Source organism: Balaenoptera physalus (assembly GCF_965194825.1).
Source record: "Balaenoptera physalus genome assembly, chromosome: 17".
Classification (NCBI taxonomy): domain Eukaryota; kingdom Metazoa; phylum Chordata; class Mammalia; order Artiodactyla; family Balaenopteridae; genus Balaenoptera; species Balaenoptera physalus.
Genome location: NC_138895.1, coordinates 79853471 through 79879035, shown reverse-complemented (window position 1 = coordinate 79879035; position 25565 = coordinate 79853471). Strand labels below are relative to the sequence as shown.

Sequence of the window (25565 nt, the reverse complement as noted above, 5' to 3'; positions counted from 1 at the left end):
TTTTGAACATTTGTGATGTAAGTATTCCAGAAATATATCAAGCAGTCCTGGGTATTCTTAATAAAATTATCTGCACATTCTGTCACCTTCTCGTGATACCTCAAGATCACCGTCATGAACAGTAATCACCAAATTACTGCGTCTAAGCCATGGATCACCTCCACTTCCTGTCTTTTAAGCTCTAGATAAGATCAGCTGAAACTCCATTCTCTACCTCGCGTGAGGCTTAATGTTCTAACCAAAACTTATGCAGATTCAGAGCCTCAGTTTCCTTCTTCTGCTAGATTGTCATTTCATATGATTGTCTTCTCTACACATTACTCCTCCTCATTCTTCCTGCTACAAATTGCAAAAAAAAAAAAAAAAAAAAAAAAAGCCTTGAGTTGAGTTTGAGTGCAGGAGCTGAAGAGGGCTGGGTTCTCAGCATAATAAAGTCAGTGCTCTTGCATCAGCTTATGGGAGGCAGAGGGATGAAGGTATCCGAGTCGTTTCCACCACATTAACGCTCACTAGAGCAGAGGAGCCTTTCCTCTGGTAGCATTCATGGGTTCTACCATGTTCCACGTTAACAAAGAAAACCTTATGATTACCAGCTTATGTTCCTCCATTTTATTTTCTTATCTAAGGAATCTGTTTCTGTTCTATACTGACTTCCAGACTTTATGATGCAGAATTTGGTTTGGGGAAACAAGGGCAAGATCAGATATCTTGTTTTAATTATGTCACCTGTATATCCATGTGTCTTGTCTTTCTTTCCTATGTCTGCGGAACCCCATCTGTTTTGTTCATTTTTCTACTTTCTGTGCCTAGAATGGTGCCCAACAAATAGAAAGCATTTAATAGTGAAAAGTTTAGTTTTCAAGTCTATTTTTTATAAAGCAATTACACTTATGCTGTTTCCTAATCATGAGCATGGACAAAATTGATTTGCCGAGAGAAGGAAAACAGGATGGCAGAAGTATCTGTTATTTATTTAGTACCCCTTAAATTTCAGGCACTCTATTAGGCATATTATATTTACCTAAATGTGTAATTTAATTCTCATAACTTCCCAGTAGAGTAATCACATTTAGAAATAAAGAAACATTAGCTTAGCTATGTTAGGTAAGTACTTCAAAGTCTCATAGATTGTAAATGGCAGAGTAGAGTAAGAATACAGTCATTTTTCCTGATTTGTATGGTTTCAGCCCTACAATAGCATATATCCATTTGCTGACAAAGAAACTGAGACCAGGAGAGGAAAAATAACCTCTCCAGAGTTGCGTAGCTGACATGTCCTTGAACACCGATTGCTAATACAGACAGACCTGTAATGGTAGGTTAGAGCCCTGTTCCTCAGATTGTGGCAGACCATCAGCATTAGCGACGTGTGGTAGCTTATTGGAAATACCATGTCTGAGGTTCCGCTCCAGGAAGACTAAGAATTGTCCTAGTAATTTGTCTCTCAAGAACCAAATGAGGTCTCTGGATGGCGTGGATCCAACAAAGATGACATGTAACCCAGATAAGATATGACAAGAATTCCAACTTAACCAACCGACCTGAAACCTGTTCACTACAATCATTTGTGCTGATTTCCTTAGAATATTACTAATCTAGACTTCAGGGGCCCAGTGAAGAGACCTGATACATTAGAATTTAAGGTTTGGAAAATCTTGGCATATAGTTTCAGGACAAGACACAATTTATCACAGGAATTATAATTTCCCTTTGTTTCCTCTCCGTCTAAAGTGAGATTAAAGGCTGAGGGAAGATGCTCTTGGCACTCTGTTAATGGATGCTAATTAAAGTCTTGCTTTGGACAAAAGAAAACAGATGAAGAAGGCAAAACACAATAGAACCTCACAGATGGACTCCTGGAATAAGCAAGGTGGGCTGGAGAGGGCTTTGGTGATGAAGATGCAACGCTGGAACTTTCAGCAGCTGAAGCTGTTCCTCATCTAGACACAGTGTGGAAGTAATTATTCATATGTAAATTGTATGATTTTTTTTCTCTATCCTTAAAAATATGGCCTTATTCACTGTAAATACAAACTAACAAATGAATCCAACTGCACATTATTCTGTAGATTCTTTTTTTATTTTCTTTCTCTCTGTTTTTTTTTTGTTGTCTGTTTTTAATGGCACTTTCCTTTTAGCTGTGACTTTGCAAATAAAAAAGCATGTAACATCTGGAACTGCTTAAAATCAATTTCTTTTCTCCTTTATTTTTTTCTGTTCTATAACTAAAAATGGACTTTGCAATTTGCATCATGCTTTTTTCCTCCTTCCTTTATAAAATAAATAAATAAATAAATGCCATCTGGTCTAACAGCTCAGTTGCCAATTACCAGCCTGAGGCAATCCAAAACTGCCAGATAGTCAACGCAGAAAATATGGTTTCAAGAAGAAATGCTAATGGAGCCCTTGCTGTAGTATGGCTTGGCACTCTGCCAAATCACCACCCGTGCAAACATTGTCTTATCTCCTAGGGACTTGCAAGAAATCCTTGCAATCTGCATTACGGTATATCAGCACCTTGACTTATCTTAATGAAGACGTCTTAAAAACTCAACTGTTTCATAGTTAGTGAAACATATTGACATCTCAGAAAATCAGATCAGCACTCTTCCATTGGAGCTGTGAAATTTGCAAGTGACTAAATTTCCAATTTGTTCATTTTCCTGGGATCACGGTGCCTTTTTGGCCATGACCAGTGGAGAACAGCAGCTCCTGTGTGTTGTGTTCAGCTGAATTAAGGTCATCGGGTCCACAGATGGTAATTATTCACTTAAAGTCAGTCTCATCAGGAAATAATCACTTAGTCTACCTGGACTGAGTACTAGTTTGGTTGTTTATTTAAATTACATCAGTGGAAGGTTTAGAGTCACCATGGAGCCCTCATTCCCCTTTATCCTGTATGTATCTAAAGCCCAGTAAGTCCTAAAAATTCTGCTCCCAGTATTGGCCCCACTCCTATCCATGTTCACTCCCACTCTCTAGATTCAAGCTATTAAAATTCCTTTCTTGGTTCCCATTCAAAACCTTCTACATCGTCTTATAAAGCCTCTTCTCTCTCCACAGTCAGTGGGGTCTTCTAAAGATATAAATCATCTGCTTAAAATAAGGCAATGTCTTTCCATTGCACTTAAGGATAAGATCCAGAATCCTTAAATTGGCTAAGGGTTCTCTATGAACTGATTTTGCCTCTTAGAACATCTTGATCCTTTCACTATTTCTGTCCACAAACTGGTCTGTTGGATCCAAAACAGCAAATACCATGTCTACTTTGTTCAACATTCTTGATTCAGCACCTAACGTATGGCGTATAATAGTCACTCAACATATATTCTTTGAATTAATTCAGATTAAATGTTGGTTCTTACTATCTTTGTAATCTTAGACAAAGATTCTGACAATTCTTAGCCAAAATTACCTTATCTATAAGATGAGACAACGAATCACTTCTCAGAGTTTTGTTGGGAGGATTAAAGGAGAATATGCTTGTGAAGTTCAGTTGGCTTCACACACACAAAAATTTGTTAAATAAATTAATATTAGACAAATATTTTAATGCTGGCTCTTCCATCTCCTACTATTATGACTTTAGGGAAATTCCCCTAAACGTTTCAAGCCTCATTTCCTGATCTATAGAATGGGATAATAATATCTTCTGAAGAGACTTGCTTGGAAGGATTAGATGAGAAAAATATTGGTAGAGAACAGAGACTAGTACATAGTAACTGTCCAATAAATGGAGTAACCATTGTTGTACTATTACTGATTTATGACAAGAAAAATAAATTAAAAGTTATGAATTCTTTATTCCACTAGTTTCAGAAATTTTCACCCTTGTATTTCGCCAGCAGTACTCTTTGTTGTGTCTCCTACTCTGGTTCCATTATCTATGCACAACTACATGTAAAGAGCCTGGACTGGCCTGGGGTAGAAAACTTTTGCAGGAGCCTAAATTTGTATTTCTCCAAGAAATCTCTGTTTTGTTTTCCCACACACATTCCTATCATTTTCTGTTTCTCTATATCCTACCTCTCATTCACACCCAACAATCTTTACCCAACACACACAGTTTTTATACCTTGTCTCCCAACCTGAATCAATACGTTTAACCTGTGATCTATTTGGGGCTTGTCATCTCACTTTTACCTTTCCTCTGCGATGTCCCTTCAAATTGTGTCTTCTAACTTCATTTCAGTAATTCATGTTTCCCAGTCTACATTGTGTCCTATGTGTGCTCTATCTTCTCTCTACCCTAGCAAGTATTATACCACAAAGATATGCTGTATTATCCTTTTGAGGTTAAAGAAACCATCTACCTTGTCCATCCAGCCTAGTACCTGCTGTATGATTCCTAAATAAATATGTGTTAAAAAAAAATGAGACCACAAATTTGAGGTATCCCAACTTCATGTCCCAAAATGCCTATGTGGAATATTCCAGTCCTGTCTGAGGCAGTCCTTCTTACACCTGATAAGAAATATATTTGAACACTGGGGGAAAACAAAACAAAACAAAATCACCTTTTACATGAAAAGGTTAGTATTGTATCTACTCTTCTTGTAACTTCTTAAAAAAGGAGATAAGAGAACTTAGATAACTTGTTAAGGCATCGTTTCTTCATCTGAGTAATAGAAATATAAGTAGCCACCACATAAAATTGTGTGGATTAAAATACCTATACAGTACTTATCAGAGAAATGTCCATTAATTTTGTTCTCCCCTCTTCTTTTTTTTTTCTTTTTAACATCTTTATTGGAGTATAATTGCTTGGCAGGACAGGAATAAAGACGCAGACGTAGAGAATGGACTTGAGGACATGGGGAGGGGGAAGGGTAAGCTGGGACGAAGTGAGAGAGTGGCATGGACATATATACACTACCAAATGTAAAATAGATAGCTAGTGGGAAGCAACCGCATAGCACAGGGAGATCAGCTCGGTGCCTTGTGTACACCTAGAGGGGTGGGATAGGGAGGGTGGGAGGGAGAAGCAAGAAGGAGGAGATATGGGGATATATGTATACGTATAGCTGATTCACTTTGTCATACAGCAGAAACTAACTCCCTTCTTCTTATATTAGTATGTAGAGAGAATATCTTATACACAAAGTTGCAAAATATGCCAAAAACATTTTAAGACGACCCATTGATATCCACATGCCCATTTTATTACAGAATGAGGTTGGAGTTCCCTTCTTCCTTGAAATGTTGCAAACCTTCCATGCTGCACTGTATATCCAGGTAGAGATGAGGGATGGGAGAATGTCCTTCCTGCCACTCACAGAGAATTGCTTTGAGCCTTCAGGCATAAGACCCAATTATCCTTATTATCTTACTTTGCATAGGTAAAAATGTTGTGATTGCACACGAAATTAAATAGCATCCTTTTCAATCTGTTGACATGGATTGGCTTGATGACTTAAAATAAATGGAAATATAAGAGAGCTGAAAGAAATTCCAGGCAGTGGTTTTCATAGCCAAGAGTCATATTTTTACACTCCAGGTGTTTAGATGAGCATTTTTGTATATGATAAAGCAGTACAATGGTAATTATAGTTGGAGAACTTGTATTATGTTTGTTAAATTCTTTGGTTATCATAACTATTACAGCCTTTACAGAAATAAAAAAATTTCACAGCTAACCAAACCTAAATTATTTGTTTCTTCAGGCAATGATATCGCTATCCATTATTTATTGGGACATCATTGACTTCATGAATACAGTGCTTTCCTATGAGGCAACTATACAAAGCACAGAATTATGTTGTTCATTAAGATGTAACTGGAGAGAACATCTGTTAGAATTATGGAAATTTGAATGAAAAAAATAGGTAATGCATTACTTGCCACCATGATTTTCATGTGCATATTGTGATTTCAACTAACAAGCTATTATTACTTGAATGTATTTCATGGACCTTCTTTACTGATGAGGAGAGCTTAAACTCAGTAACTCATTCATTCAAAACATTTTTATGGACCTACTATGTGCCAAGCACAGTTCTAGTGACCAAAGATACAGAGATGAGTAAGTCATTTTCTTAGCAAAAATTATGAAGTTTACTTTAGGGCTAACATATCACATTGCGGTAACTTCTGTGGTAGAAGTGTTAAGTGAGAGCACTGAAATGTCACAGACATAAAAGAGGGGCCCAGAGGTCTTGGAGTGGGGGAATTGAGGACGTGGAGGTTTGAAAAAGAAGAAAATATTTGGGCTGAATCTAGGTAAATAAGTAGAAATGTCAGGGCTGTTGATGGGAAAGTTAAAGGGGAGAAAGAAAGCATATTTTAGGCAAAAGGGATGATTATTTGGAAGGCATAGATGTATGGTTATGCTGCTTTCAGGGAATTCTTAGTTACTTCTTCTGGGTGGAATGTTATGGGCAAGGTAGAGCGTGGCAGAACATGTAACTTGATGTAGTGCAGACCAAATCCTACAAATTATGAAGGGCTTCCCACATTAAGACAGGGAGGGGGAGTATTTTTTACAAGAAACCTATAGGGAGTCATCGAAGGATTTTCAACAGAGGTGAGATGCTATTGGATATTTGTTTGAAATTATTAGTTTGAAAAATGTGTGGAGGGAGAATTGGGCAGATCCAGGTGAGAGGCAGAGACCAGATGTAGATGATATTATAGTAACTCAAGTAAGAAATGATAAGTCTTTTAATACAGGGATATATGCATGGAGGAAATAGACTCTTCATGGTTTGAACATTAATCAAATGTGGTGATATTTGGCAAGGCTTGGAATTGGACAACTAGATGGATGTTTCTGCCATTGTGAAACATAATAAGAGTGGTAGATTTGGATCACTGGGATGAGGAGATTGAATATTTTATCTGAAGACATGCTTTACAGTATTAATTATGGTTGCAATATGAATTTTTAAAGTAAAGCATACCATATCTTATCTACTCATGAAATCACTGGGCTCTAAATTATTGATGTTTTGCCTTTGTTATATAAAGGAATTAGTGATTTAAAGGGAAATGAGTCATCATGTATTGCATCAGCCTCATTTTTCAGGTAAGTAAAGTAAGCCTCAAGGAGAGAAAAATATGTCTCCTAAGATTAAGAATCGAGGCTTCTACCAAACTGAATACTGACCAAATTATCTTCAAATCCATTGTCAATTAGAGATCAGGGAAGCCTGTTCCTGATTCTTTACCTCTTTCTTCACCTCTTCCTCAACTCTCCGAAACCAAAACTACTCATGTAGTCTTCTCTGGATGTTATTTCAGGCCTTGAGTCAATCTCAGAGAAAGCTGGAAAAACAAAACAAAACATGTTATGTGATTTCCCAGCTCAAAGTCTGTCAATGAACAGAAGGCAAAACTTCTAAGTGTGCCTGAAAACACCACTACAATATGTCATTTGCCGTGACCTTCAGTGTTGCCTTTTCAGAGAGAGCCCTTGCTTCTCTGGATTTCAGCCACAGGGAGTTGCTGGCAGAGTGTTAAAGGTACTGGCTGTGAGGTTCAAATAGGCTGGAGTTCAACTCCCCAGGGGTGACCTTGGATGAGGTACTTCTCTACGTCTCAGTCTTCTTTTCCATAGAACATGGATAATCAAGGGACACACCTCTGGGGAAGTGCAGTTGAGACAGTATATGTGAAATGGTGTGGACTTTGGAACATGTAAATTCCCCTTCCTTTCATGTTAACACTCATTTAATTTTTTTTTTTAATTTATTTATTTTTGGCTGTGTTGGGTCTTCGTTTCTGTGCGAGGGCTTTCTCTAGTTGTGGCAAGCGGGGGCCACTCTTCATCGCGGTGCACACGCCGCGCCTCTCACTATCGCGGCCTCTCTTGTTGCAGAGCACAGGCTCCAGACGCGCAGGCTCAGTAATTGTGGCTCACGGGCCCAGTTGCTCCGCGGCATGTGGGATCTTCCCAGACCAGGGCTTGAACCCGTGTCCCCTGCATTGGCAGGCAGATTCTCAACCACTGCACCACCAGGGAAGCCCCTCATTTAATATTAATTAATAACTTCATTAGATTTTGTTGTTATTGAACCCATAAATTTGGGTTAATCCCTCTTTCTGTGTGCCCCTGCATTATCCTCTACATACCTGCGATACTGTGATTTACAATAAGAAATATACATTTGGTCTTTGATCCCATTTCCTGCACAGAACTCTGAAAACCCTGGACATTTCCAAACTGAAGAAAGCCATAAAGGTATCTCCTGTTGTGTTAATTACGTAACTTTTGGACCACACCTAAGGGTGAGGATTGGTTGCCAGGGGAACCATCCATGTGCTTAGAGGGTTGGAACTTTCAATACCACCCCCTGACCTCAGGGAGGAGAGAAGGGCTTGGTGATCAAATCGATTACCAATGACCAATGATTAAATCAGTCAAGCTTATATAATGAAGCCTTATAAAAACCCCCAAAGGACTGGGTTTGGAGAGCTTCCGGGTTGGTGAACATGTGGAGATTTGGGGGGAATGAGGAACTCTGAGAGGGCATAGAACCTCTACCCTCTTTCCCACAAACCTTGCTCTACACATCTCTTCCACCTGGATTTTCCTGAATTACATCCTTTTACAATATGCTGATAATCTAGTAAGTAAAATGTTTCTCTGAATTCTGTGAGCTACTCTGGCAAATTAATCAAACCCAAGCAGGGAATTGTAGGAACCTCTGATTTATAGCCAGCTAGTCAGAAGCATAGGCAACACCCTGGGCTTTCGATTGGTGCCTCAAGTATGTAGGGGAGAAGTCAAGACTGAGCCCTCAACGTGCAGAATCTTATGCAGTCTCCAGGTAGATTGTGTCAGAATCAAGTTGAATTGGAGGACATCCAACTGGTGCCTGAAAATTACTTGGGATTGTAGGAGAAACTCCCCCCTCCATGTTGAAACCCAAAAGAATACTCCTACCATGGTACCTACAAGACTTTACTGCAGATACTGGTTATTGGTGGCTATTTGTGGTTATTGGTACTGAGTAGCTGAACCTCAATACTAAGTTCCCTGATGATGACTGGACTCATTATCCTGTGTTTTAAAAATGACCCCAAAGCCTTTTTTAGTGCTGTGGTTATAATCCATGAGATTTTCTCGTTTAAGACCCCGTTTTCCCATTTCTGCCAGGTCTGACGTCTGGGTCTCACACGCTTGTCCAGCTTCTCCACAGTCCCCCTGCCCCATGTCTGCCATCACTAAGGTCATTCCAGTTCCCAGGCACAGGAAGCACCACACCAGGCCTGGCCACATCATTATCATGACAACTGTAGCCCGCCTACAATCACCACCATACGAACTGTGCTTCCTCTATCAGGGATTTGTTGAGCTGTGTCTAAATTTTCTGCCGTCTTTGTTCACTGCTTTGAACCCCAAGTTTCCATTGTCAGTGTTATCATCAGCCATAGCAGCCTTGGAGTCTTCTAAACCCCTGGAGAGTCTTGTCTTTTCCCAGAAATGTCAAAATGACAAAGCATGGGCTTTGGAAACAGACAGATGACCTAGGTTCAAACCCCTACTCGGCTCGTATAACAGATATTGATTACGGATTTTCCTTGGTTAAAATGCTAAATCGCTCTGAGCCTCTGTTCCCTCATAGCTAATATGGACAAAATCATGCTTTCTCATAAAGTTATGGTGAACACAAGATGTGAAGCTCTAAATATCATCCATATAATTACCTCCATTCATACTGCTACATCCTCCGTTCAAACCACCATCATTGTAATCCCGGACCTCTGCGATGAGTCTTAACTGGTCTCTCTGGCCAGAACACTTTCAAAATGTTAATCCGGTTACCCTTCTTTAAACCAAGTACTGTCTCTCCATTGCACTTGGAGTAAAAACCACTCACCAAGGCAAGTCTCCTTTCTCTTGCCTCCACTCCAGACTTGTTTCTGAGACCCCCCAGCTTGCTTACTGTGTTTGAGACACTCAGGCTTTCTCCCTGGTCCTGAAGCCTGTCATGGTCACAAAAGCCTCAGAGACCTGTGGCCTGCTCTTTCCTTCAGTGGGTGAGTAGCCCACCCCACTTTTGGTCCCAGCTCCACTGCAGCCCATGTGCCTCAGCCTTCACTGCCCATTACTCTGTGTTCTGTCATCTTGTGTCATTCTGTGCAAATAACTTTTTGCTCTCTGAATTATTAAATTTTCAGTAATGCTTGTCTTATTTACTTATTTATTTACACCATCTATTTCTTTTTCCCTCACTTGTATGACAGCTTCATGTGAAATGGGACTTAGTTAGACCTGCTTCAGGAAAACAGAGTTGTTAAGAACACAGACACTAGATTCAGACTTCCCAGGACTGATTCCTGGTTTCACCTCTTAGTAGTTGTATCACTCTGGGTAATTTGTTTAACCTATTTGTCTTCTCTAAAAAAATCAACTAATTATAAAACACTTAATTTAGAACAGTATACTTAGCACATAGTAAATTATCTGTAAATGGTATTATTATAATTGTTGATATCATCCCCTCACCTACCATAGTGATAGGCACAGAAGGCACTCAACAAGTATGTACTAGCATAGTGCTTGGACCACAATCAGTGTTCAACGGATGGAGTTTGCCCATGTTACTGTCCATAATACTAGTGCTAAAAAAAGATAATAATAACACCATTGTTCATCAGCAGCAACATTAACAATTCTGAGTGTCAGGATTTTGAAAAGATCTATAGAAACCATGAACTAACCTACTCTTTCTTTACTTTTCTTATTTTCTTTTTCTTCATACACAGATTTCAATGCCTGTAAGACGTTTCCAAAAAAACCTGGAAATACAGAGGTTAATAAAAAAAACCCTCACACTCCAATACAGATACAAGTATTTAAAACAATCACCCTGCTCATAGAAATAGGGATAAAGTGCTTTGGAATCTTTAAGGAAGTGATTCCCCATTCTTCCTAAGGGGGGCAGAATGTTTTCACAGAGTAGGCACCAAATGAATTGTAGCTGGAATAAAAATTAGGAATTCTTCAAGTGAAGAAGACAGGAAAGCGATTCCAGGAAGATAGAAAAGACTGTGATGGTTTAAAAAAATCACTATTCAGGGAAGCATGAGATATTAGGAGGAATTGCAATAGTGTACAGGGAGTAGGAAATAGACTGGGGATTCAATTGCTATTGAGGTCAGATCAGCAACTGTAACGATTTTGGGATTGAGTTTTATAATACAGTTAATGGGGGAATATCAAAGGTTTTTAAAATATGGATGTCAAATGATCATATTTGAATTAATTTAATTACCTTAAATTAAATTATTAATTTTAATTAATTCATTATAGTTAATTAAACAAGAATAGTGTGTGTGTGCGTGCGCTTTTGAATGAGCAGGAAAAGAGTAGATAGAAGTAAGAACATCCCTTCGAAAGCTTTCATGATATTCATAACTGGAATTGGGCTCAAGCTGTGTCAGTGAAGAAGATAAAAGGGAAGCAGATTTTAAGGGTATTTAGGACAGAGGGTCAAACAAGCTTGGCAGCCCTGGGGATATAGTTATTAAGAGAGGAAGAAAGCCGAAGATGCACTGATGGATCTGTTTTGGAAGGTCAGTTCTTTATGCCAGTCTTGTATATGGGGAATATGAAATTAGAAATAGGTCAGTGGCACACAAGTCTGAATTTGGAAATGCTACTTTTGATTTGTGAGGCATTGATCTGTAAATTTTTAACTTGTTAGTAATTTATTAGCTGTTTCCTATGTGACTATGTTTGTGGAAGGGCTTATATGTAGGGTGACCTTATCAATTTAGTTAGGACAGTGCTGGTTTTTGACTTATCCTGGAGTAATTATTAATATCTCCCCCTCTTCTTCACTAAAGTATCCTAGTTTGCATCATAATTATATGGTTCCTAAGTTATAAGGAAATCCAAAGCTAAAGAATTGAGAACTCTCAGCCTCAATAGAAATTTATAATTTAGTGTAAGAGGTAGACATATTTGAATAATTTTTTTTAAAATGTTACCAGGATGAAGAAGCACAGGAATAAAAAAGTGTCAAGATCCCAAAGGCAAGAGCCACTTTTAATTTCTATTCCAGCTTCATGGGCAATGCTATTGTGATGTTGAGTCAATAAATGACACTTTTTACAAGCGATTCTGATTAAATGTCATTCCAGGGGGATAGCCTCTGGTAGGGGGTAGCATGATGTACTAGATAGTCTGAGAATCCTCCCAGATGTAGGGTGATGTCAGCATAATTATCTCCAATTAGAGATGAGGAACCCAGGGAACTGAGAGGTAAAGTAACTTGTCACTTGGAGGCGGCACTTGAATTCCTCAAGCCTGACATCAAAGATTGCTTTCTTTGCGTGCCACCAAATTTCTTCTATTTTAGAGAACTAAGCCTTACCTGGAGAGGCTGAGTGGAGAGATGCATGAGGCCAGGCCTCAAATGAGAGCCCACAGCCTTGTCAGTGCAGGAGAAGGAAGGAGTTCTCTCTCTGGGAAAGGTGATTGCTGTTGAGCAAACAGGAGTGAAACCCACTCAAAGCTGATTCAGCTAAGCCGACGTAACATTCAGAGTGATCCACTGTTATAATCAACAGTGTAAAAAGTAGCATTCAGATCAAGCAAAATTAAAATACTCAAACTTTCAGATGTGACTGCGTTAATAAACCATGGCAAGGAAGATCTCAGGCACGGGCTGCCTCTGCCGTGAGTGAAGCGATAAAACGCTGGATTCACATTTCTCTATGAGAGAGACTATGTCCCTTTCTTAAAGAGAACTTGTTACTCCTGGCTGTGAATGTTCGGATCCAAAGGAGCACATTTAGTACCCGATCAAATGACTATACATAGCACAGCCATTTATTTCCCGAGACTATATTGTACCCTCGAAAAGAGTGAAGAGCAAAACCCATTCACCGAACAATGATTTATTGATTTTCAACTCAGACAAGCACAATAACAAGTGCTATGTTTACAGAAGTCACTAAAACACAACCCCTGGCCTCAAGGTGCTATGACCAAGTAGACTTTAAACCTCTTTATCAAACTTAGTAAATATTATAATCTTTAATAACAAAAGAGTAAGGATATTTGAGAAAACCAAGGAAGGATTGGATACGGTCCTTACAGCTCCCTTTGCGAAGAAAAGAAAACAACTCTGCCAAAATTTAAAAATACGATTCTAGGGATCCTACTCAGTGAGATGACCATAACATTTACCATCTGTCTGAGTCAGCTTGGGCTGCTATAACAAACTACCATGAACTGGGGGTGGGGGAACACCAAAAAATAGAAATGTATCTCTTACAGATCTGGAAGCTGGAAGCCAGGGGTCCTGGTGCCAGCATGGTCAGGTTTTGGTGAGGGTCCACTTTCTGGTTTGCAGATGCCATCTTTTCCTTATATCCTCAGATGGCAGAGATCAAAGACAGGAAGGGAGCTCTCTCCCATCTTTTCTTACAAGGGCACTAGTCTCATTCATAGGGCTTTACTCTCATCACCTCCCAAAGGCCCCATCTTCTAATACCATCACTTTGGGGGTCCAGATTTCAACATAGGACTTTTGGGGGGAACAGAAACATTCAGTCCATAATATCATCCAAACTGGACTTTTAAGATAGAAAAGAGATATTAATGATCACAGTAGGACAGCAGATACAAACTAGCCCTGTCCCAGATAAGCTGATATGCATGACCACTTGTGAGTCATTGAATTCAGTATGAGAGACCATCATCCTCTAGGAACGTGGGATAGATTTCTTTGTGTTTGGCAGGTAGACAATGTAGGTGCCACATACCTTACTCAAATTGTCTTTTTCTATCTCAGACCCTACTCTTACACGTAGATGAAGGTGAGTACTCAAAACTGCTCTCCTCTCAGGGTAATATTCTTACTTATCCACTTCTTACTGTGATAGGATATAGGAGGGAACTTGGATAGCTGCTTGTATTAAACCTTTAATCCTAATGTAGGTCTCATTTAATCAATCACTGGCCTTCCCAAGAGCTCTTTGGACCCTCATCCAAAGAGATCACCAACATATTCTTTTGCTGGACCACAGATGAACTGAGAAATTCACTGTATTTGTTTCATATCATACCCAGTCAAGGCATTTTACAATCTGGATTCCGTCTTCCTAGGCTCCTTCTATATTAACGCCTAGTATAACATGCAGCAATAATAAAATCATGCTTGTATATTATGGTTATTATGCCATTTCTATTATCAGTGTCACAATGATATGTGAAATTGACACAATAACATTATGTGAAATTATGGCTTTCCTTTTCTGTTAGACCTGTCAGGGAAATCTCTGGGTATGAGGAGCTTGGGCTGAAATCTAAAGGAGTTGTTGATGATGTGAAGGGCAGTTTCTGTAGAACCACTGGTCCACAGGTTGAAATCAAATATGGTCCTGCTTCATTAAAATCAAATGTTAACCCTGTGTGTAACCCATGTAACCTCTGGAGACATGGATATTTTTAAGAGTGCTGCTCGGAGAGGATCAGTCCAGCCATGATGGATGTGCCACCTAGTCCAACAAAAAATTGTAATTCTGTATCATTCATAAAACCCATTCTTAGTTTGGAGATTTAAAAAATCCTTTCCTGAGATATAAATGTTTAATAGCTCCTTTAAATATTAAATGACTCTCCTCTGTACAACATATTCCAAAAATGTGAATGCTTCAATGAAAGAGGCCTGAAAACTTTTGCATATCTTGTGAACCCCATTTTCAATGAACATTGTCTCATATTTAGCTACATCTTTCCCATAACTAAGATCTGTTGTAGTGAAATACCTTCCATAGTGATATAATGATGCACATAACATCCACATCATTTCAACCCTACATGTCTGTTCCTTGAAACGTGGAGTTTCTCATCCGCGTGCGTTCCCTGGGTGAACACAGCTCACCCAGGACATTTTAAATACAGCTCTAAAATGCTTTGATAATCGGTACCTGAGGAGCTTCATCTGTCCTGGACTTGATTTGTAGGATGAGATCCTACCTTGAACTTAAACCTGGTGCTGTTATGAGATGGGACTTTGATGTTCTTGGTAGGGAGAGGGTTTCTTTTGCATTTGGGAGGAAAGTAAATAATGTGTGGCCAGAGGGATGACTGTGGAAGTTTTAAAATGTGACCTCAAAATTCTTTGGTGATCGCCGCTAAACAGATGGGTATGGTTCCCTTCCCTTTGAATCTGGGCCATGTGACTGATTTACCAACAGAATACACTAGAAGTTGTGTTCTTTTTGGGGGCCCAGGACTCTGGGAATGCTGCTCTCTCAGAGCCCAGACTCCATGTTGTAAGGAAGCCAAAACTAGGCCACAGAAAGAGACCGCATGGAGAGGCCAAAAATAGGGGTTCCAGGTATGAGCTAAGAGCCAGAATCGATCACCAGTTGTATGAGCGAGAACACCTTTAGATGACTCATGCTCTAGCCTTTGAGTCTTCCCAGATGAAATTCTATATATTACGGGGCGATATAAGCCATACATGCTGTGCCTTGTCTGAGTTCCTGACCTAGAGAAAGTTTGAGAGAGAAAAAAGTATTGTTTTAGATAATAATGTTTAATAATGTGGTGGGAGAAATAATGCGTTTAATAGTCTGACTGTAAAAATACAAACTATTGGAACCATATCATTTTATTTTTTCTTTTATCCAATCACAGCAATTGCTCATATAGTAAAAAATTATAAATCTGTATTGAATAAATGAATGAACAAATGAATATGTGATCTGAGCAATACATTTATGAAAATCCATTGTAAGGGTAAAGTGCAATATAAAATTTAGACATTCTCCTCAGTAGTCCCACCACTGTATTAACACAGTGTTTGAAATAAATAACCTGTATGCAAAAGGCATTCTTCTGGTTTTCGTATCACATGAAGGCAAGGGTAAAAGGTGATAGGGAACTTACTTGGCTTGGACACATTCCTTGTGCGTAGGCTAAAGCTCAGTCATACAGAAAGGGAAGGGGTAGGACGGCAGGCCAAAGATGGAGCTGACAAGGAAGTCAGTGTGGTTCAGCCGCACGGTACAATATCACAACTGGGTTATTGACATCAATATAGTCAAGATATATAACATTTCCATCACCACAGTGATCCCTCATGATGCCTTGTTTCAGCCATACCTACTTTCCTCCATCCCCACCCTCTCCTTGGCAACCATTAATCTGTTTTCCATTTATACAGTTCTTTCATTTGAAGAATGTTCTATAAATAGAATCATAAAGTGTGTAACCTCTTAAGACTGGCTTTTTTCACTCAACATCCTTCTGTGGAGCTTCATGCAGGTTGTTGCATTTCATTTATTATGCGTTATTCCTCCTCTTTATTGCTGAATAGTACTGCATGGTATGGATGTACTACAGTTTAACTGTGCAAGGACATCTGGGTTGTTCCCAGTTTCGGGCTGTTACAAAGTAAGTTGCTAAAAGCAGTTGTGTACAAGTTTTAGCATGAATATAAATTCTTAAGGAGCGTGCCAAAATGTTTTCCAGAGAGGCTGGGCTCTGTTAAATTCTCACCAGCCATGTATGAGTGATCCAGCTTTTCCACAGTCTTTATGACTGTGAAAGCATTTGATATGGTCACTAATTTTTATTTTAGCCTTTCTGATAGGTGTGTTGTGATATCTGATTATGGTTTTAATTTGCATTTCCCTAATGACTAATGATATTGAAAATCTTTTCATGTGCTTATTTATCCACTGTATATCCACTTTGGTGAAATTTCTGTTCATGTTCTGAACCTATTTTCTATTTGGATTAATAGATTTTTTTCATGTACCTTTTTAAAAAAAAAAAAACAAACCTGAGATTTGAGAGTTCTTTATAAATTCTAGATATTAGTCTTCTTCAAATATGTGATTTTCAAATATTTTCTCCCACTCTGTAGCTCATCTTCCTCTGCTCTTTACAGGGTCTTTCATAGAGCAAACATTTCTAATGTTGATGAAGTCCAATTTATCTATTTCTGTCAGTGATTTGTAATATTGGTGTTATTTTTCATAAATGTTTCCTAAAATTCTCCAGTGAAATTATCTAGGTCTGAAAGTTTCTTTTGGGGAGATTTTGTAATTACAACTATGATATCCTTAATAACTATAAGGCTATTCAAATTTTTTATTTCATTATGGCAGTTTCTGTTTTTCAATAAATTAGTTCATTTCATTTAAGTTGTCAAAGTTTTTAATTTTTATTTTCATTCAGTTCAGCGAATTTTAAAAATCTCTTAAGGCATTGAGACTTCCTTTTCAACTCTTGAAATATTTAGAATTGTGTTATTTAGTCTCCAGTGGTTTGGTATTTCTCTTTTGTGTTTCTGTGATTAATTTCTAGTTTGATTCCAATATGGTCAGAGAATACTTTCTGTGTGATTTCAATTCCTTTTAATTTGTCAGGATTTGCTTTATGTCCCAAGATATGGTTTATCCAGATATTTGTGTCCCATGTGCACTTGAAAATAATGTGTTTTCTGCTGTTGTGTGAAGTGTTTTATAAATGTAATGTAGATCTTGTTGGTTGATGGTGTTTATAAGTTCTTCTGTATTCTTGTTGACTTCTTGTCTACTTGTTCTATCAATTATTCAAAAACAAATGTTGAAATCTCCAAATGTAACTGGATGTGCCTGTATCTCCTTTCAGTTTAATCTGCTTTAACTTCACATATTTTACAGTTATGAGATTTGGTGCATCACCCTTAGGATTGCTATGTCCCGTGGAAGTTTGACTCTTTTATTATTATATAATATCCCTCTCTGCCTCTGGTGATTTCCTTTGCTCTGATGTCTAGTTTATTTGATATTTATATTTATTTGATATTTAATAATAGATATTTAGCATCTACTCCTGCTTTCCTTAATGTAATATTTTCATACTGTGTCCTTCCTTGTTTTGTTACTTTCAGCCTTCCTATATTGTTACATTTGAAGTAAGTTTCTTATAGACAACATATTGTTTGTTCATATGTTTTCACCTACTCTGACATTCTTTGTCTATAAATATAAAAGAATAACAGCAGAATGAGAGTTAAAGAAATACTTTATTAATATCTTAACCAAAGAAATTCCAAAACAGAGAGCTCTGATATGAACTGGATTGGAGCACATCTTTAAGTTAGTTTGAAGATCTAAGCTAGGTTTCCCTTTCCTACTGTAGCTAAACCTCAGGCATACTCAGGCACATGAGTGGAAGGATGGATAGACAGACTCTGGTCTAATACTCCACTCACCTTATAGGTATGTAGAAACATGTAGAAAAAGTGAACTGGCTGTGTCTACCCCTACAGATCTTGCCTCAGTCCCTTTAGAAAGAATGTGATTTCCAATGCATCAACACTCTGCTTAGTGATAAGCTCTGTCCCACAGATGTCCTGGCCCTAGGCAATGAGATAATTGGTAAGTAGTAGGTAGGTAGCAGTGTAGGAGACTGATGAAGGGAAGTTAAGACTCTTCTTTTCTGACCAGAGACATTTTTTGTTATGGTTAACTTTTTTTTCTTCAGGCTAAACTTAAGAACTTTACATTTCTTCCTGTTCCTTTTCATCTTTTTTTTCACTTCAGGCTATCTCTGTAGACAGCCAAATTTTCCAATAGATTTCTGGATTTCATCATCTTCCCCCTCTACTTCTTCCTTTCACACATGACATTCCAGGGATTTCCTGAGAAGATCAGGTACCCATTGGTTCCTGCTCAAGGCAGGGAGTGACCTTAATTAGAAACCTTACCTATCCTCTCCTTTAGGGCTACATTACAATTTTATTGTGCCTGAGACAATCAGCCAGGCTCTTCCCTCTCTTCTAATTAGCTCTCTGGACACTGCAGCAACTCAACAATGGTAGAAATTGAAGTGGGTGATTTATCACTGAACAATTCCCTGGGTGATCCAGGCCTACCTCTCCAAGTTGGGAGAAAGACCGTTGAGACCCACAAAGTCACTCAGACAAGTTTTTGATGATTCTGCAAGAACCAATTAAGTCAGGAGTAATTTATACCAAGAGCCAAATGATCATGTTAGGATATCTCCCAGGAAACTTTAAGTGGAAATGCACAGTAGAAGACTATTGAAAGGTCCCCTGTACCATCTATAATAAATCAGTGATTGATTGATCAAAATAATCCCAATTCAGAAATGCATTCTTTCAACAGATATGGTTATTCCTAGTAGCAAGACTCCACAAAAAACAGGGTCACCGTCCTCTCTCTTTAGGCAGAAAAACATTACTCCATGGCAAGTATATTCATACTTAAAGATTTTTAATTACTTTTATTTAGAACACCAAACTTGAACCTTAAAATGGCTATATGAGATGGATGGAATGTGGATTATTGTTACCTAATGAAGTTAAAATACAAGAGTTTAAATGGCTTACTCAAGGCAACACTATTTAGAATTGATAGTGACTGAATTTGAATCCATGATTGTCTAACTTCAACTTCCATGATCGCCAAATATCTCTTAAAGAAGTGTTAAAAGGGACAGTGGAATCAGAAACAGGGAGGCCCTTCTTGCTAAAGATGGTGCAGTAAGAAACACATGGGAAGATACCAAATTCAATGTCAAATTAAAAAGAAGAGTAGAAGGAGGTAAAAGAAAATGGGGGAGAAGTAGAAATAATGACTCAAACACGAAGTTAATGCATAAAACATGAGTAAAAATGATTTTGTTAAACTTTTAAAATACTTCAAGTACCATACAAACTCTCTGACTTTGGGGTCTCCAAGATAGGAACCACGGTATATGTAGTAGTAGAGAGAACAAATTACACTGGTTTTCCTGGGACTGTTCTGCGATCCCACACAGACCAGGACATTCAGTCAGCCTATGTAGTAGAGGAAGACTGAGGGTTAAAGGGGATGCTTGGACCCTATTGCCAGTTCAGTCCAAGACATCTATATTTGTCAAGTCACCTCAACTCTCTGTCAGTTTCCTTATCTCTCAAAAGTGGATCACTTTACCCAGTTCAAGTGTTGTGAAGTTAAATACAAGATAAACTTTGCGAAAAAGCTTTCAGCCAGCAGGTCAATGCTTTTGTGTTTCAAGGCTGAAAAGAAATGTTGCAGGGCCAAAAAACACATTCATATTTGGGAGTTGATGGCTTATCAAGGGGGGGAGAAGAGAACCTTATTGAGGAGCCGTTTCATGGGAGGGAGAGAGGGGAGGTAATGGAAATGCTGGCAGGTTAGAGGTTTAGGAACTGTACAGATCTGTGCCCCTCTTGCCCACTGCCCCTCCACTGTGGGGTGACTCCTGGATATCAGCAAAGACTTGACATGAAGGCCGGAGGCCTCTGAGAGCTGTGCTGAGGGTCTGCACCAGCACTCGGAGAGCTAAGGACTTAATTACAGTGCAGTGTGGTAGACAGAGCCAAGGCAGTGATGGTGCCCATGGTGACTCAAGACCGCGCCCTTTTCCTGTTTGAGGTGTGTGGATGGACTTAGCTCCCAGGAAAGACAGGTGGTCCCCACAATATGATAGATTGAATTAGCCACTGCCTTGGTCATTGGGGGCTCGGATTTGATTTCATTTAAAACAAATAGAGTTACTAAGTTTCCATTAATCTAAACATTATAAGACAATTTTTTTGTCATCTACTCAAAGAAAAATGAGACATTTTTCTGGACTACAGATATTCTCAGGGAACAGTTTAGGAGAAAGCCCCATATACAGTCAGTTATCACATAAGAAGGTGAGGTAAGGTTTGTGCACAGGTGAGGGTCTGGGGAGAGCTAAGGGAGGAACTGTCTGTGAATTTCCAGACAGGCAGGTGGGCAGAGCAGCTCTGAAATTCTCTCCATGCTAATCCCTGGGACAAAGCGCTCCTCTGAGGTCAGGCAAGCAGGCTAAATAGGGGAGAGGGTGAACATGCTCGAAGTGCCATCTTCATGCATAAGAAAATAAAGGCAAATACACAGAAACAATATTCAACTCTTGTTAATCTTTCTGTTTCCTGCAGAAATTCCCTGCTGGGGTAGGAGAGAAGAGAAAAGCTCTCTCACAGAACACTTCAGCATGTAAGTAACACTTTGGAATGTACTAGTCCTGATCTGAGGAGGAAAAAACAACTACAGACCCCATCAAATGTCAGAAAAGTCACTGTGTTCCAAATGGGCTACTTTTAACCACATTTGTTATAATTTATTGCTAATTCCACTGAGAGTATAAGAACTAGCTTCCCTTTAACTGGCAATTGCAAAGAAGTCTCCCCAGGAAACTTCCTTCAAAGGGAAAATTTTAAATTCCATTAGTGACAATGACAGCGCTATAGCTGAGAGGAGGTAGGGTTGGTCTAATCTTTTGTTTAAAATATTCAGAATAATTGACGTCAGAGAGGGGCAGGGAGGGAGGGAGAAATAGAGACAGAGAGAGCGCGGGAGCAAGAGGGCGCGCATTAGTTGAATGATTGATGATAGAGCGTTTCTAATTACATCAGCCTTTCCAGAGACAGGTCATGGGGAACTTACAGATCCACAGCTACAAGTTTAAGAGTTTTTGACAGATAGCTATAATGTAAAATACAATTATTAAAAGACAAGACAGATGTGAACAGCTTGTTTCTTTTTTCATGTAGAAGTCAGACAGGGGCAGAGAAATTTTGCTACCATCATGGAACTAAGACTTACAACTTCAGTGGATGGTTTGAGGTTGGTAAAGTTAGATTACAAAGTACCAAACCAGTGAAATTGAGGTTACCTTTAATTTCATGGGGAGAAAAATGTAATTTGTCCTCTCATTTTTCATCCTCTAGAGATTTTGAGATAGTATTTTATTTCTGCTTGTAAATGGCATACACTCTCCTTGTAGAAGTTAACATAAAATAAAATGAAATAAAGTAAAATAATAAAATAAAATAAAATATCTGCCACAATCAATTCTCAGAACTAACTACTGCCATGGCTTTTTCCTGAGTACCTTTATATAGTTGAGATTTTATACAATCCAGGTAGAAACCTAATTTTGTTCCTATTTAGTATTCAAATACAAACATTTTGCAATGCCATTGAAAATTTTTCTACATTTAATTTTAATATCTACAGAATAACTTGACACTTCTGAATTCTGAAAGTCTGTTTTAAAATTTAATAAAATTTAAAAAAGTAAGCTAACAAAATGTACTTCCTAATATTGCTGTGAGGCATTTCATTTATTTACTCTTGTAAATAATTCTCTGAGAAATTAATTTTATTGGATAGCATTAGTTTTGCCAAATTGCTTTCTAAAACCTCTGTACATGTTCTGTACTTTGCCCACATCCCATCAAGCAAAAATTAATTTATATGTTTCTTTAACTCAAGTTCCTGGATAAGTTCACCACCAAGGTGAATTACTAATTAGCAACAGCATCTTCAGTTTTGGAAAAATGTCTCTCTTTCAATTCAGTTGAGTTCATCAGGTTTCCTGTTGTAATTCTATCACTCTGCAAATTCCATTTTCTCTTAAAGGTTTTTCCACATCAATTGTAGGGGAAACAAGAGCTCTTGGTCATACCTTAAAAAGTTTGCTTGGTCAGTCTTCTAACTTTAGAGGGCTTTATTTCTTTTATTCCTGGGTTTGTTGTTGTTGTTTTGGTTTTGGTAGTTCTTTACTGTTGGAAAAATGGTGATTGCTGATTCATAGAATAGAAATTTTCACTGCTAGATATCCTTTTTTGCTAATATTAATGCAAACAATAGCTAATTGTATTGAGTGTTTACTATATGCAGGTACCATGCTAAGGAATATATATATACTTTTTTTCCCTCGGAATTTAATTCTCATAGTAAGTAGTGTTATTTCTGGTTTACAAATGAAGGAACTGTAACTAGGAGAGGTTGAGTGCCTTCTCAGAGTCACGCAGCCGCAGAACTAGATGGGATTTAAGCCAGGATTTCAGCATTATGACGTCAGAATCCATGCTCTTTCAGCATGTAGAGTTTGAAGCATAAATTAAGCAATGTCTATTTCAGTAATGTTCTGGATATATAAAAGGCCAATTATTGGATTTCTTAGGCGTTTATCTCTAAAACTGCCCTTGGCCATGGTTAGGAACAAGGGGTGGGAAATAGTTTTTCTCTAATATATCTTAGACGTCTGTTGTATTTGAATCAGGAATATGACTATTTGGGGCGGTTATACCTACTTATCCAAATCCTTATGTTCCTTCTACCCACTGGTATCAACTCTTTAAATGGTAAATCCTTGGGAATCTGGTTGTTTCCTCAGTGAGCAACTAGAAAGTAAGATCTGAATATATTGATTTTAGGAAAATAATCACTGTTAATAGAGATATGATATAATATAAAGGGTTGTAAAGCTGGTTCTATCAAGCTATGGCTTGATAACTTTGGATAAATCCCTATATCTCTCTGTCCCTCGATTTCATAGTCCGAAACATGAGGGCAATAGTAGGTTTCTCATAAATTACAAGGATTTTATGAGATAATGGATATGAGCATGTTTTATAAAGCATAGCAGCATGATAAATACCTGTGAAAAGAAGAGAGATTGTCCAGTTACCTCATTTTGCTGATAAAGAAGGAAAATAAACCCTAACATCTGTTCTTACATAGGCTGAGCGCACTGCACATGCTATGTCAGTTAAGCCCCACAATGCTATCCGAAATATATCCTTGTATAGATGGGGAATCTGAGGCTCACGGAGAGTAAATCAGTGCCCCTCCCCTGTTCATACGTGTGCTACATAACCTAGTCAGTATTTGAAGCCAGTCCCCCTTTCTAGAAGACCCGTACTCTAGCCCAATGCCCCACTTTCCCTTTCTTCATGCCAAAGGCACTTTCTCCTGCATTGGACCACTTTGCAATTCTGACCAGGCCAGTTCCTTTGGTATGTATTGGAAGGCAACGCAACCACCACATTCGAGACTCACTTTCTCCTCAGCGTGCGTTTCCCTCCCTGGAGTTGGGTCTTCATCCCTATTCCCAAAGTGGAAAACATTCTCCATGCTCAGTTCTCTTCTCCCTCCTGCACAAAAATTCTCTGCATAATGGAAAATCACAGTAGTTTAAGTTCCCGTGATGTGTGGGATCCGTCTCCAACCACAAATCACCAGTTGTAATTAAAGCATAATGAGACACCAAAGTCAGTCAGGGCCTAAAGGGGCCTTTTCTACGATAGTCACCTCCTACGTTAATTCTCTAGTTACATAACTACACTTCATCTTTCCATAAACCCAGTTCAATATGTTAAATGATATTGGTTATTTTTAATATATAGCTTATATTTGGGATCTAAATAGTTGCTGTGGGCAAAAGGGTTCAAGAAAGGGAAACAGAGTATTTCCAAAATTATACTATTTCTTTGGAATATGTAGTCCAGACCCCTAGACGATCACTATATTCTTGTCATCATCTTTCAACAACAGCAACTTTAACAACAACTTGCCATCTATTCACTCGTTTGTTCATCTTGTCAGTAGATAAATCCTGACCACCTACTGTGCCAGGCACTGTTGTAAGTGCTCAGGATAGACCAGTGAGCCAAACAGACACAATCCCTTCCTTTCAGGATTTATATCCTAGCAGCGGAGGTAGACACTTCATTATCAATAATCACGATACATGTGTAGACTGCATGTCGTGTTGGAATGAATACATGGATCAGGGTAAGTGACATCAAAGGGTGGGATGTGCAGCAGTTTACAGTAGTAAACAGAGTGGTAATGTGAGCCTAATTTAAGTGGGAGAGGGGCTTGAGCAAAGGGGCTTGATGGGGGCAGAGAAGATTAGGCCAGAAGGGAGCTGGGAAGAGTACTTCTGACAGAGGAAGACCAAAGGCAAAAGCCCAGAGTGTTTAAGAATCCATTAGGAGATCACCGTGACCCTGTAGGACTTGCTGAGGAGCTCTGGCATTTACTCTGAGTAAAATAGGTAACCATTAAAGATTTTTGAGTGGAGGACAGATGTGAGCTGACTAATATTTTATTTAATGAGAACTCATTTGTGCCAGACTGCTGTGGACTAGATGTGTGTGTCCCCTGCAGTTCATATACTGAAGCTCTGACCGCAAGTGTTCTGGCATTAGGAGGTGGGGCCTTTAGGAGGTAGTTCGTTTTAGGTGAGGTCATGCGGGTAGGGTCCTCACAGTGGAATTAGTGTCCTTATAAGAAGATGAAGCGACCAGAGCTCTCTCTGTCTGCCATGTGAGGAAACTGCAAGAAAACATACACCTGCAAACCAGGAAGTGGAGTTTTACCAGGAACTATCAATAAGTCAGCCGGCATGTTGAGCTCGGACTTCCCAGCCTCCAGAACTGTGAGAAAGAAATATCTGTTGTTTAAGCCACCTGGTCTATGGTATTTTTGTTACAGAAGCCTGAACTGACTATGACACAGGCCCTAAACTAAGTCATTTATATTTAATTCTGAACAACTCTGCATGTTAACAGTAGTGGCTCCGTTTTACAGATGAGCACACAAAGGTTCTGAGACGTGAAATGCCACAGGAGGGCTGCTCAAGAAGGGACATAAGTAATAGTCAAGCCACAGCAGAAACCCACTACACGCACCCCACACCACGCTGATTCTCATCCAGGCAACTTTCCCATGCAGGTCCCCAGACACCCGCAATCCTAACTTCCAGAATCTTCTGTCATCTTCTTATTTTTCAGAACTGAGCTTAAACTGAATGT

General features: G+C 38.8%; 1 long non-coding RNA gene across 1 annotated transcript in view; it reads left to right on the top strand.

Annotated features, from left to right (window-relative positions):
- LOC309646993 overlaps positions 1 to 25565 on the top strand; it is a 202257-nt gene that overhangs the window by 96511 nt on the left and 80181 nt on the right. The window contains exon 2 of the long non-coding RNA XR_014255721.1: positions 20895 to 20952. This is a non-coding gene — a long non-coding RNA (uncharacterized lncRNA). The remainder of the gene's footprint in view (positions 1 to 20894; positions 20953 to 25565) is intronic.